Here is a 15,386-nt window from a genome sequence, read left to right as displayed (position 1 = left end):
CATTGATACCGATATACATGATGGTGTGACAGCCTGATGGTGAACGCAAATCTGACAAATTTTCTTTTTATTATTTCCCCTCTCTTTTTACTTTCCACAGATTGTTCACTTCACACAACTGATAATACACAACAGTTAAACACATTGAAATGCAAGATTTATGTTCCCTACAGAAAGGTCGCTGACCCAGAGAGAACCCGTGACAAAGAGCAGAGTGTAGAGAACATCGTATCACTGGAGTGTCTGTTCCGGGAAGGTTGAGAGGCAGTACTGTTGAGACGGCACCTGAGCGCGGAGAACAAGAAGACCAGAGGCGGTTGTCGCACCAGTTTTTTTCTTTTTTTTCCTCTCCATCTCCCACTACCCTCCTTCTCTCCTTCTCTTTCTCCCCCTTGTTTCCCTTCTCTTCCCTTAACAAGATGGACTTACCCCAAGAGACTGCGTTCCGGGTTCTCCTGTTAATCCTGATGTTGACCAGGACAGTCTGCTTCGGTGAGGGTCCCAGAGAGGTCGAGAAAGGATCTGGAATGGGTTCTGATGGATGGGATGGATTTGTAGAATCTCAAGAGCAACACATCACTCGAGCAAAGGCGAGTATCAGAAAGCGATCTGGTAGTCAGGGAGCTCGGAGGCACTGTGAAGGGTTATTGGCTGAGGAAAATTGCATTTGTAGGAATTGTGAGAACATAGTCGAGGATGGGTGCATCCAGAGATGTCAGTCCAGCCTTAATATCAACATGGACCGTCATCCATTGAGTGATTACCACTCACTAGTGGGTAAGGTCTTAAACCAGACAGAATGCTGGGTGTGCTCACAAGTACCTCAAGGTCAGAGCAAGTCAGGATTAGTACCGTACCCTTTAGCAATAGATGAGGTACTCGAATTACGGGGTGGGAGACCGGTGGACAAGAAATTCAATATTTCTAGGCCCCCTAGTTTGAAGCTCCACCAGTATCATGTAGATAGATCCTTATTATGTTTCAATATTTCCAATTACCGAAAACCAGGAAATTGGGAAGTGACGTGGAATAACCAGACAATGACCTTTTCGCACAGAGCTGATAGGATACCCATAGACTCTAAACTTGTACGCCAAATAGCCAACAGTGGAAGGTATTTTCGGTATAGGTATACTCGAGGAAGCAAGACCATGTGGGTTGGAGAAGTATCACCAGGGTACTGTGCTCATATCATCCAGCCTGATACTTGTACTGAGCAGATGGGAGAACTAGGGATTGAGTTTTTCACTTGGAAAGTTTGTAATATGGTAATGTCATATTCTGTCCCCTATGTTCTCCCCGATGATGCCTATTTCATATGTGGGAGGAAGGCGTACAAGTGGCTTGCCCCGAGCTCAGAGGGATTGTGTTATGTTGGAAGAGTGTTGCCAGAGGTCATGACCATAACCCATGATAAGATGAAAGATGTTCACCGCAGTGCTCAGGCTCCTTATACTCATACTCACTATGAACACATCGTCAAGAGACACCTCATAGATAGGACAGAGCACGTAGCCTCTGATTTGATCCATGAATCCACCGGGATTCAATTCCTTCTCGCATTAGACATCACCCGTACTGCCAGAGGAATTATAAATTATAGGTATATCCATGCGCTAGCGAACTTGATAGATAATATCACTGAGATGTATGACGACACTTTCAGGTATACGGGAAGGGAGTTACAAGCTTACAAGACGGAACTGATCCAGCACAGGATCGTCCTTAATTATATCACAGCCGTGACGGGTGGGTACTGTGTCACTTTGGCAACTCAGTATGGTGTGAAGTGCTGTACGTATATTCCAAACAGCACTGACGACCCCACAGAGATTATCGATCAAAAGATGGATGATATATTGCAGTTGAAGTGGGAGTTCCAGAGGAGACACAACCTTACCCTGACCGCTGTGGGTAATGAGCTGACCGGCTGGGTCTCATGGTTGAACCCACGAAATTGGTTCTCAGGATTAGGAGAGTGGTCTCAAAATGTTATTATGAGTGTAGGGAAGTTTCTCCTTTGTATCCTGGGAGTCGTCATAATTATTGGCTTGATATTTAGGTGTGTTCGAATTCTGACGCGGCGCAAGCACGGCACAAATTTGATGAGTTTAAGGAGCGAGGGCATTGTCATAGCAGCAGATTTAATTTACGACCCATCCATAGAGACAGTGTTATGATAAGGATTGCAAATGAATTCCATGGCCTGTTTCTTTCACCCGTTTTTCTTTTGTCTCCCCCTCTGCCCAGATACACCCATCCGGAAAAGACATCAGCCCTACCCAAGAATGTTTATGAAAATGTTATGTTTATGTATTTTAGATATGTGTCTTATCTTCATCTCTACAACCTTCAGTTAATGACTCACATATGTTCCCCCTCCATGTATCATCAACTAAATGTGCACCCCATTTGTTGGAACAAGAAGCCGAAAAGAGCCCGGTAGTGTTTGTCGGCCCACTTACAGACCCTTAATACGGGATAAGAAGGATTTAATGTATACTTCGCAAGACCTCAAAGCTTATCTAAAACATATACGGCATGATGATACATGCCCCTCAGACATGGATTCATACATACATGCTTTTTACTATCCCACTAGGTCCTACATTTCCTGCCTACAACTCTCCTCCGACCATCCAATCGTCTGTAGATATTATATTGATATTTTTATGTTTAGTGATTAGATAGTGGCAGTTATTGGTGACTGCCAAAGGGTGGACTGTCAAAGTCGAAAAATATTACAGAACACACATCACGTACAAACTGCACACACATGCCCACTGCGCGTGCACTTGTTCTGCAGTGCGTGCACATGTATGCACTTTGCATATGGTTGCTCCCGCGGTCCTGCGCATCGGCGCGTGGTATGGGTATTTACGGCAGAGTTTGTGTACGCGTGGAGAGCCATCAAAACACATTACATATTTAATCCAAATAGCGCACAATGTACACATAGTCTCCTTGCACCACATCAGAAAGTTATAGCTGTTTAAATGGTTGCAGAACAAAGGGATTCACCTTTACAGGATAAGAGGGGACAGACTAAGGTTATAAGGTGGTATTTGGTATCCAGCTGTAGGGTATTTTAAGGGTAACATTCCGGTGTTGGTCTGCGGAAGATCGCATGTTCCTGCAGCTAGTTATGTGCAGAAGCAGAATATAGATATAAACTGTATTTACTGTATATTATGTATGCGGCGGGAATCCAGAGGAGACCACCCACAAGAGCAGTTGAGAAAGACATCGCCTACCTTTTCAAATCAACCTATGACCTCTCCTGTACTGTAAAAATGCATCCCTGTGTCCAATGGACAAAGGGATTACAGTATCCATTGTATTGCTTTTGGAAGACTTGTATAAATAAAGCCTGCTGCAGGCCGGCCAGCCACAAGACTCACAACGTTATCTATTTGATTACGGAGGACTGGACCAGGAAGCGCATGCGAATATTCTCACGTATGTACATTGACTGTAGCCATTATTCTGTTATATATATATTGTCTTGTATTGTAGTGTATAATTTGTATTGTAAACCCCCTTTCAGAAATAATCCACTGTGGTGTCGGAACCCAGCGGTTAATCACAATTGGTGTCGTGTGCTCATTGCCCTGCTAAGGTTTGAAGTGTATTATTATTATTATTGCATTGCATTGCTGTAGAAGGTTTTAAGTGTATCTCTGGGTGTGTATGCACTGCGAGTACTTTGTACCGTCAGCGCAGCGTGTGTACGCAAAGTCCGTACACTACGGAACCCTTTTACGCTGATGGCGTAAAAGGTGCGTAGTGTGAATTAAGTATAGCGGCCACAGCGGCTAAAGGTTTAAGGTGTGTTTAAGGTATAGCTTTCATTCCTGTAAAGATAATCAGCTTTACCAAGGCTAAGAATGCAATTAGTCTGAGGCCCAAATATAATATGCCTGCGATTTAGCCAGTAAATTTAAAGTGGCAATAAGTTCAAAAGCAAAACGAACTTGTTTTGCCTTTAACGTACTGCCCATTTCCCAGATGGAGAGATCCATCCAATATCTGACAGACTCAGAATTCCATGGAGATACACAATATACTGTATGTCAATTCACAACAATGGACAAGAAACCTTACTGATTTAACCCAACGCGTTTCGTCAAAACGATCCTGTTTGCTACGTGTGTTTTCCTCCGATAGCTGCAGACCCTATTCAGAGAGAATATTTGTGACTACACAAATTGCAGTCAGGCTCAAGTTAAGGAGACGAACATCTCTTGTTAGGCTTGGTCCCATCACCTGGTAATTACTTTGGGTGGACCATTTTTATTGCGTTATATATGGAATGCTGACATCCCCATTTTTGTGATACCATATATAAACCCCTGAGGAAGTCGTTTTGACGAAACGCATTGGGTAAAATCAGCTACAGTTTCTTGTCCATTGTTGTCATCACACCCCCTGAGCTCACACCTGAAAAGGTGAGTGTGTTGTTTTCCATCTTCCATCTGTTGGAAATGAAAAGGAATCTTCTGGCTGTATCTCAATGTATTGTTTTATGTTGTTCATGTGAACATGTGAAATTTATGTACTTTTTAATAAAAGTAATTGGTATCATGTCTAATTAGGCCTTTGGACATATTTTTGGGTGTATCTTTGGTTTGAGGGTATATTTACAGGTGATTCTGTGTGTAGAAACCCACACTTTGGAGGAATGTTCATTGAACATATATGAAAATCAGGAAGTACTGAATTCAAGTATACAACAAGTCTATACTGAGCACAATTGCTCATCGTCTATATAAATTGTTTTTTGGGATTCCACTAACAGAGACTCTTTCCGAATTGCTGCTGGTGGTTTTAGCGCAAGTCTGAAGACAGTCCCCTTGTGTGTATGTGTGTGTGTATATATATATATATACACACACACACACACACACTGCTCAAAAAAATAAAGGGAACACTTAAACAACACAATGTGACTCCAAGTCAATCACACTTCTGTGAAATCAAACTGTCCACTTAGGAAGCAACACTGATTGACAATCAATTTCACATGCTGTTGTGCAAATGGCATAGACAACAGGTGGAAATTATAGGCAATTAGCAAGACACCCCCAATAAAGGAGTTGTTCCGCAGATGGTGACCACAGACCACTTCTCAGCTCCTATGCTTTCTGGCTGATGTTTTGGTCACTTTTGGAAGCTGGCGGTGCTTTCACTCTAGAGGTAGCATGAGACGGAGTCTACAACTCACACACAAGTGGCTCAGGTAGTGCAGCTCATCCAGGATGGCACATCAATGCGAGCTGTGGCAAGAAGGTTTGCTGTATCTGTCAGCGTAGTGTCCAGAGCATGGAGGCGCTACCAGGAGACAGGACAGTACATCAGGAGACGTGGAGGAGGCCGTAGGAGGGCAACAACCCAGCAGCAGGACCGCAACCTCCGCCTTTGTGCAAGGAGGAACAGGAGGAGCACTGCCAGAGCCCTGCAAAATGACCTCCAGCAAGCCACAAATGTGCATGTGTCTACTCAAACGATCAGAAACAGACTCCATGAGGGTGGTATGAGGGCCCGACGTCCACAGGTGGGGTTGTGCTTACAGCCCAACACCGTGCAGGACGTTTGGTATTTGCCAGAGAACGCCAAGATTGGCAAATTCGCCACTGGCGCCCTGTGCTCTTCACAGATGAAAGCAGGTTCTCACTGAGCACATGTGACAGACGTGACAGAGTCTGGAGATGCCAAGGAGAACGTTCTGCTGCCTGCAACATCCTCCAGCATGGCCGGTTTGGCAGTGGGTCAGTAATGGTGTGGGGTGGCATTTCTTTGGGGAGCCGCACAGCCCTCCATGTGCTCGCCAGAGGTAGCCTGACTGCCATTAGGTTCCGAGATGAGATCCTCAGACCCCTTGTGAGACCATATGCTGGTGCGGTTGGACCTGGGTTCCTCCTAATGCAAGACAATGCTAGACCTCATGTGGCTGGAGTGTGTCAGCAGTTCCTGCAATACGAAGGCATTGATGCTATGGACTGTCCCGCCCGTTCCCCAGACCTGAATCCAATTGAGCACATCTGGGACATCATGTCTCGCTCCATCCACCAACGCCACATTGCACCACAGACTGTCCAGGAGTTGGCGGATGCTTTAGTCCAGGTCTGGGAGATCTCTCAGGAGACCATCCGCCACCTCATCAGGAACATGCCCAGGCGTTGTAGGGAGGTCATACAGGCACATGGAGGCCACACACACTACTGAGCCTCGTTTAGGCTTGTTTTAAGGACATTACATCAAAGTTGGATCAGCCTGTAGTGTGTTTTTCCACTTTAATTTTGAGTGTGACTCCAAATCCAGACCTCCATGGGTTAATAAATTTGATTTCCATTGATCATTTTTGTGTGATTTTGTTGTCGGCACATTCAACTATGTAAAGAACAAAGTATTTAATAAAAATATTTCATTCATTCACATCTAGGATGTGTTATTTTAGTGTTCCCTTTATTTCTTTGAGCAGTGTGTATGTGTATATATATATATATATATGCTGCATGCACCCCACCCTATGAGTGGTGAGTGCAGATATTGCACCCCGCTTCTGGGGTGGAGAGTGCTGTGGTTTTCTAGATTTGTCTGTGTGTGTGTGTGTGTGTGTGTATATATATATATATATATATATATATATATATATATATACACACAGAGAAAAAACCACAGCACTCACCACACCAGAAGCGGGGCACAGCTATGCACTTACCACTCACAGGGTGGGGTGCATGTAACACAGCACTCTCCACCACAAAAGCGGGGTACACAGCTGTACTTACCACTCACAGGGCGGGGTGCATGTAGCCCATGACCACATCGCTCTAATAAATACAAACAAAGAACCCAGCACTCACCAAAGTAAACTCACTTATCCTCAACAATTCAATAAATAAATGATGGGGGTTTAGTTGGTGGATTGGCCAATGCACGGAAGCCTGCATACCGATTTTCAAGGTACCCCACCTTCATGCAGGTCCTACACTATCACAGAGTCTTAAAATCTGACTACTTCACTGCTGTTACACAACTCATCTGCCTGCTAGATTTAATGTGTACCTGCCACAGACTTTATGGCTTTTAAAGGCACACTAGTCACCTATTGCACTGGCTCAAAGATGATTGCTAAGAAACAGCTGAGACAGGTTCAGGATAATAAAGTCCACACAGGGGTGCATGAGAAAGCTAGTGGCCACGGTTAATAAGAGCTAACCATAGATTAACCCCATCATATACACACAGAGCGGGGTGTGTGTATATGATGGGGTTAATCTATGGTTAGCTCTTATTAACCGTGGCCACTAGCTTTCTCATGCACCCCTGTGTGGACTTTATTATCCTGAACCTGTCTCAGCTGTTTCTTAGCAATCATCTTTGAGCCAGTGCAATAGGTGACTAGTGTGCCTTTAAAAGCCATAAAGTCTGTGGCAGGTACACATTAAATCTAGCAGGCAGATGAGTTGTGTAACAGCAGTGAAGTAGTCAGGTTTTAAGACTCTGTGATAGTCTAGGACCTGCATGAAGGTGGGGTACCTTGAAAATCGGTATGCAGGCTTCCGTGCATTGGCCAATACACCAACTAAACCCCCATCATTTATTTATTGAATTGTTGAGGATAAGTGAGTTTACTTTGGTGAGTGCTGGGTTCTTTGTTTGTATGTATATATATATATATATATATATATATATATATATATATATATATATATATAGGCACTCGCTTTTCCAGCTCATTGGAAAAAGCAAAACAAGCCAGCACTCACGGTTTAGATGAAAAAACAAAGAAGATTTATTCCATATCAAGGTGACAAGTGTACATACAGGCACAGCCCGACAGGTATTTCAACCGATACAGGTCTTCCTCAGGGGCTATCTGAGCAGTGTCTAGCACAGGGATATAAACATAAATTGGCGCCAAAACAGCAAAAAAACAACATCCAATGGGAGGAGAGGGAGGCGGGACAAGCCCTGAATTTTTTTAATTTTTTTTTATTATGAAGATTTATTCCATATCAAGGCGACAAGTGTACATACAGGCACAGCCCGCGGCTCCCCCGGCTCTCCAGCTCCGTTGTGTCATCGCTAATGTAAACAAAGCCGGCGCCATCCCTGGCAATGGCTCTGGTGCGCTGTGTGCGAGGAGGGGGACACCAGCACAGACAACACTGACCCCGCACAGGGGACGGGGACAGTGTAGGCTGCACACGGTATATAACAAGACATGGAACGTGGCATGACAAAGTGTAAAATATAGCGCTGAAAGAGAAAAAAAACATATAATACATAATCACAGAATGCACAATGCATAAACAAAAAGAATAACCAATGCAAAATGCAAATAAGAGAATGCGCTCCGCTGGGTGTCGCTGATAGAAAGGTGTCAAACAATAGCCGTAAACTATCCCGTATGGACAGATCCCTGAAGCAATAACGATCATTAAGGCACTGTAGGCATTAAATGGACCACTAGGTCTAACTCAATCATATATCAGAAATGACAGCGGCAGTTAATGGCACAAATGGTGGTGGATGACATTGGAAAGTGTCAATGGACAATATTCAGGTGCCCAGCAGAGCAAAAACTAAACAGCGGCAGAAGAACAAGAAAATGAAGGAAAATCCCATAGGGATCGCTCCTTTATTAAGAAATGTCTTGCATCCACAGATTCCACGAGAGACTTCACGAACTTACCAGTTGCAAGACACTTCAAAGAGGCACAGCATACGGTCAATCAACTTAAATGTTGCATTATAGACCAGATACCACCACTCCAGCGGGGAGGTGACCGAGACAGGCTGTTACTACAAAGAGAACTCCAGTGGATTCACAGACTACACACTTTGACTCCCAATGGTCTTAATGAAGACTTTAGGTTGGGTTGTTTCTTGTGAAGCGATCCAGCCCTTGCTTTTGTTGGTTTCATTTCTTTAGACACCGCCGTGTGTCCAGTATTATGCATTTTCACCTACTAAGTGTTTTGCTTGAGCCCCTTGACACCGCCGTGTGTCAGTGATTGTGCATGATGTATTGATGCGATTACTTATCTTGCATTCCTCATGGGTTGTGGGAGTGACTTTGCTGCTATGGCACCTTTCTGCCATCACCACCAGCATTGCCCTGTTACGGATAGGCATTTGGCGGCTCTTGATGTGGAATTCTAGTGTGTTCTACAGCCATACCACACTGGACGACGTCCAATTCCGTCCGATCTTGGAAACTAAGCAGTGTTGGGCCCAGTCAGTACCAGTTCTGGAGACGGTCTGGGAATACTGGGTGCTGTACTTTTATCACTTGACCACTCATGGCCTCGGACTATAACATGGGCATCCTTTAGTTATCTCTGTTTATTCTGCGTTCTTGTGCTCCCACCCCCTATCCCTTGGCATCATTTACCCTTCCGGTTAATGCACTACCTTCGATCCATCCAATATCTGCACACAGTGGGCTCTACCTTAATTCTATTTCTTTTCTTTCATTTTATATTTCACTTAGGTGCTCTATCCACAGGGATGCTGATAGCGTCCTGCCACATCTTTGCCCCTATGGGATTTTCCTTCATTTTCCTGTTCTTCTGCCGCTGTTTAGTTTTTGCTCTGCTGGGCACCTGAATATTGTCCATTGACACTTTCCAATGTCATCCACCACCATATGTGCCATTAACTGTCGCTGTCATTTCTGATATATGATTGAGTTAGACCTATTGGTCCATTTAATGCCTACAGTGCCTTAATGATCGTTATGGCTTCAGGGATCTGTCCATACGGGATAGTTTACAGCTATTGTTTGACACCTTTTTATCAGCGATACCCAGCGGAGCACATTCTCTTATTTGCATCTTGCATTGGTTATTCTTTTTGTTTATGCATTGTGTGATTATGTAGTATATGTTTTTTTCTCTTTCAGCGCTATATTTTAGTTTTTTATGTCATGCCACATTCCATGTCTTGTTATACACCGTGTTCAGCCTACACTGTCCCCGTCCCCTGTGCGGGCTCAGTGTTGTCTGTGCTGGTGTCCCCCTACTCGCACACAGCGCACCAGAGCCGTTGCCAGGGAAGGCGCCGGCTTTGTTTACATTAGCGATGACACAACGGAGCTGGGGAGCCACGGGCTGTGCCTGTATGTACACTTGTCGCCTTGATATGGAATAAATCTTCATAATAAAAAAATAAATAAATTCAGGGCTTGTCCCGCCTCCCTCTCCTCCCATTGGATGTTGGTTTTTTGCTGTTTTGGCGCCAATTTATGTTTATATCCCTGTGCTAGACACTGCTCAGATAGCCCCTGAGGAAGACCTGTATCGGTTGAGACAGCTGTCGGGCTGTGCCTGTATGTACACTTGACGCCTTGATATAAAATAAATCTTCTTCGTTTTTTCATCTAAACCGTGAGTGCTGGCTTGTTTTGCTTTTTCCAATGAGCTGGAAAATCGAGTGCCTTTATGTTATTTTACTGCCTTGCACCATCTATTCATTCTGTACTATGGTGTTGAGTGCTGTCATTTTTGCTCTTTTATGTATATATATATATATATATATATATATGCTCTAGAAAGTAGAACTAGCGACCAGCCGGTCGCTAGACACTTTCTAGTTGCACGTCTTACATTAGCTGGTCTCAGATATCGTATGATTGACCACGTCCCGGTATCCAAGAGAGGTGGGGATAGAGGGGCATTGTTGGTCAACAATAGATTATTCGGTTGGGTGTTATGACACCCAAAGGGCTTAATGATAAATTAACCCTGGGTGCAATGCTTTAATTATTTGTATCCAATGTTAGTTACAATATATTTTTTCCTTGATATGACTGCTGCTATTAATTTTATATGAAGCTTGGCATGATGTTGTTTCTATCTGGGTAATTGTATCTATTGTCTCTTTGTTTTGCTCTAAACAGTGTATGTGACACTATTCCAGATGCTATGGTGACGGGGGCGTGCATCTCGCTTGTGCGTGATGACGCCAGCAAGCGGCGCTGCTGCCGGGGACTCCCGCGTTGATCGGCGGGATTGCGTGAGGAATGACGTCATCGGCATGCGACAGCACGGGGAGGACGCCGGCGCAGAGAGTCCGCTCACATGGTGTTGGTGGGGGATATAAGGTAGGATGTTCTATTGGTTTATTGTAACCTGATGAAAATCTATTGATTGAAACGTTGTTGCAGACTTGGTTGTCGCTGGTTGTTTTCTTTCTCCAAGCCCTGAGTGCCGCGCCGTCGCCTACCTGTATGTGTATATATATATATATATATATATATATATATATATATACATACACACACTGTAATGTATCACAACAAGAAATCCATATTATGTAATCATGTTTCTTATGCATAGGTGTAGAAAATAGTACCATACAGTGGGGCAAAAAAGTATTTGGACAGCCACCGACTGTGCAAGTTGACTCACTTAAAAAGATGAGAGAGGTCTGTAATTTCCATCATAGGTACACTTCAACTGTTAGAGAACCCAGGAAATCACATTGTATTATTTTTAAACAATTTACTTGTATATTCTTGTGGAAAATAAATATTTGGACACCTACCAAGCAGCAAGATTTCTGGCTCTCACGGACCTGTTACTTCTTCTTTAAGAAGCTTTTCTATCCTCCACTCGTTACCTGTATTAATGGCACCTGTTTGAACTGGTTATCTGTATAAAAGACACGTGTCCACACTGTGATGTTAGTGTATTAGAATGCTTAATATTTGTAGACACTCCCTTACTAATATGTGTAAGCCTGAATCTTCAGTGATGGTCCCTGGGACCAGGGGGATGCTGGGAAGTGGGTGGTCCAGTGTGCAGAGTGCCTGGAGTTGGTGATGAAATAAAACAGCACAGTAGTGAACTCACATGTCTCTGTGTCCTGATGACTGGATTTACAAACATATGAACAAAACATGGTGTCAGAAGAAGTTTAACTTGGACTACTAGTGCTCTCAGAGTGTGAAAGAATCTTGCAGAAGTCTGTAAGGCTGTGATACTCAGTGTCTGCAAAGCCTGCCGTGTGCTCCTCTCTTCAAACAGTGAGTAACCATGTATAAACTGGCTCCTCCAACAGACATGCTGAACTTGTCTGAAAACTGGAAAAGATTTAAGCAAAGGTTTAATATATATCTTGCTGCATGTGGAGCTAATACAGAGGCTGACAAAACTAAGGCATCCATTTTCCTCCATGTGATAGGAGAGGATGTGCTGGACATTTATAATAGTTTTCAGTTTGCTGATGGGCAGAATATGGTGCTATCTTCTATAATGCAAAAGTTTGAAGATTACTTTGTGCCAAGGAAAAATGTGACATGAAAGATATAAGTTTATCACATGTGATCAGAAGTCTGTAGATGGATTTGATCAGTATGTTACAGAGCTGCAATCACTCAGTAAAACCTGTGAGTTTGGTGATTTAAAGGATTCACTGATTAGAGATCGTATAGTCTGTGGAATACATGATAATGGACTCAGAGAGAGACTGCTGAGAGAGCAAGACCTAACACTAGACAAGGCAGTGACTATGTGTAGATCTGCAGAAATAACTAGATTTCAAGCCAAAACGTTACACAAGGAAGCTGATGTACATGTAGTGCAGAAAACAGAGCCAAGCAAACCTCCATTCTCAAGAATGAAGCAGTCTAAGCCACAGTCTAATAAGGAAATGTGTAATAGATGTGGAAATGCTCACAATCCTAAAATGTGCCCGGCTTATGGTAAAACCTGCATGAAATGTGGTAGACTTAATCACTTTGCCAAATGCTGTAAAATGAAAAGTGAAACCAAAGTGCATGCTATTAAACAGAGGAATTATTTGTGGATTGCATTGAACTTGCAGTGCAGATAAGAAAGAATGGATTGTCCCTTTAACTGTGAACGAGATTGTCATTCCCTTTAAACTTGATACTGGCGCGCAGGTGAATTTAATATCGTTTCAAGACTATAAGACTTTTAGAGTAAAACCTAAAATTCATCCAGCCAAAGTGAAAGTTACAGGGTACACTGGGGAGGAAATTCCTGTGAAAGGAACATGCTTAGTGACACTGAAATATAAGGGACAACAATTTAAAACATCTCTACTGATTGTGGATAAAAATGTGCAACCGATTCTAGGATTAAGTTCCTGTGAGAAACTAAGCTTGCTAAAGAAAGTTTTTATGGTGACATCACAAGTAGAAGATGACTGCAAATCGATGTTTACAGAATACAGAGACTTGTTTGAAGGTCTAGGTTGTTTGCCTGGAGAGCATAAAATAAATATAGACACGCAAATTTCTTAAGTGATACACCCCTGTAGAAAAGTGCAGTTAGCACTGAGAGAAAAACGGAAACAAGAGTTAAATCGCATGGAAGCCTTGGGTGTGATACAGAAAGCTGATGAGCCTACTGAATGGGTAAGCTCCTTAGTAATTGTTGAAAAGAAAAATGGACAACTCAGAATATGTCTAGACCCCAGAGATTTAAACAAAGCTATTAAACGAGAACATTTCAAACTACCAACCAGGGATGAAATCATGTCGCAATTTGCGGGAGCAAAATGGTTTCAGTAAATTGGACGCATCTTCAGGATTCTTGCAAATGAAGCTAGATGAGGCCAGCTCAAAGCTTTGTACATTTAATACACCGAAAGGTCGATACAGATTTCTTCGACTACCATATGGAATATTTGTGCAAACTGGAGGGCGGGGGTAGCAAGTCTGCGCTGTATAGGACTGAGACAGCTGGCCGTGTGGAGAGTGCCAGAGCTCCCTAAGGGCTCAGTACAAAAGTGCAAAATGAAAAAAGGGGGTGTGCTCTCTCTACAATGGCGCTGGTCTCTCTTATGGTCACCTATGTATGTGGATAATACCCAGGTGTGAAAGTGTATGTTGAAACACACTCGTATGGTAAATGAGATACCTTGTGGCGCTGACCAGCCCCTGGACGTTTGGCAGACTGTTTTCCTGATTGCCTGGAAGGGAATTCGATCAGAGGAGCCACCAGCAGGGTATTTCCCGGGGTACCCTGCCTTTATTTTGACACATGCGGCTCCTCCACCTGCATCGGTAGGATCACATTCCCCCCATGGCCTGTTCCCAGTCCACTTGTGTTTTTTTATGTATTGCTTGTTTTTAGACATTGCATGTTAGTATTGTATTAAATTCCATTTTATTTACCATACCAGTGTGTTTCAACATACACTTTCACACCTGGGTATTATCCACATACATAGGTGACCATAAGAGAGACCAGCGCCACTGTAGAGAGAGCACACCCCCTTTTTTCATATGGAATATTGTCTGCTCCAGAAGTATATCACAAAAAGATACACATGATTTTTTAACATATTCTAGGTGTTGAAACAATGATGGATGACATTATTGTCTGGGGATCTACAAAGGAAGAACATGATTCTAGATTGAGACAAGTAATGGAACTTGTCAAGAAAGTAAATCTAAAGCTAAACAAGGACAAATGTGAATTTGGCGTGAATACACTTACCTTTATGGGTGACGTGGTCTTGGATCAAGGTGTAAAACCAGACCCAAGGAAAATATCAGCCATAGTGAACATGGAACGTCCTAACAACAAAGACAACGTCAGAAGATTCCTAGGAATGATTACTTACTTAGGAAAGTTTATTTCTCAACTCTCTGAATGAACAGCCTCTCTTAGATGGTTGTTGGACAAAGATAACGAGTGGATGTGGTCACATGAACAAGAAGAAAGTTGGCAAAACTTGAAACAGATCATTACAGAGCAACCAGTGCTAAAATTCTTTGATCCTGCGAAAAGAATAAGAATTTCAGCAGATGCTTCGCAATTTGGCCTAGGCTCAGTGCTGTTACAAGAACATGAGGATACATGGCAACCAGTAATCTATGCATCAAGAGCACTGACAAGTGCTGAAACATGGTATGCTCAGAGAGAAAAAGAACTTCTAGCGATCACATATGCATGTGAGCGATTTCATCAGTTTGTGTATGGTCAAACATTTACAGTGGAAACTGACCACAAGCCATTGGTAGCTATCATGACTAAATCATTACATGACTGTCCCATGAGAATTCAACGAATGCTTATCAGACTACAGAAATGTGATGTACACTTGCTGTACTGTCCCGGCAAATACATGTACATTGCTGATACACTTTCTCGTGCTGTGGACAAAAGTGAAGGATCCAAAAGTCTGATGGATGAAGAGATAGAAGCCTATGTTAATTTGATTGTAGCTTCTCTACCAGTGTCTCTTGCAAGACAAGAACATATTAGGAAAGAAACTGAGACAGATGACACAATGAAAGTGTTGAAAGATATCATTCTGAAAGGTTGGCCAGCAGAAAACATGCGTGCCCGCTGTCTATCCATGATTATTGGATGTACCGCAGTGACCTTACAGTTGTTGAT

The 15,386-nt window shown here is 43.1% G+C and overlaps 1 long non-coding RNA gene and 1 pseudogene across 3 annotated transcripts in view; one reads left to right on the top strand and one right to left on the bottom strand.

The window, feature by feature from the left end:
• The window catches only part of LOC134933113 (uncharacterized), a 185,375-nt gene that overhangs the window by 12,353 nt on the left and 157,636 nt on the right, over positions 1 to 15,386 (bottom strand). The window lies entirely within an intron of this gene.
• On the top strand, positions 9,176 to 9,295 carry LOC134937702 (5S ribosomal RNA; annotated as a pseudogene).

Source organism: Pseudophryne corroboree, chromosome 6 (assembly GCF_028390025.1).
Source record: "Pseudophryne corroboree isolate aPseCor3 chromosome 6, aPseCor3.hap2, whole genome shotgun sequence".
Lineage (NCBI taxonomy): Eukaryota > Metazoa > Chordata > Amphibia > Anura > Myobatrachidae > Pseudophryne > Pseudophryne corroboree.
The sequence above is the reverse complement of the archived record's forward strand: the minus strand, read 5'-3'. Positions and strand labels throughout refer to the sequence as shown.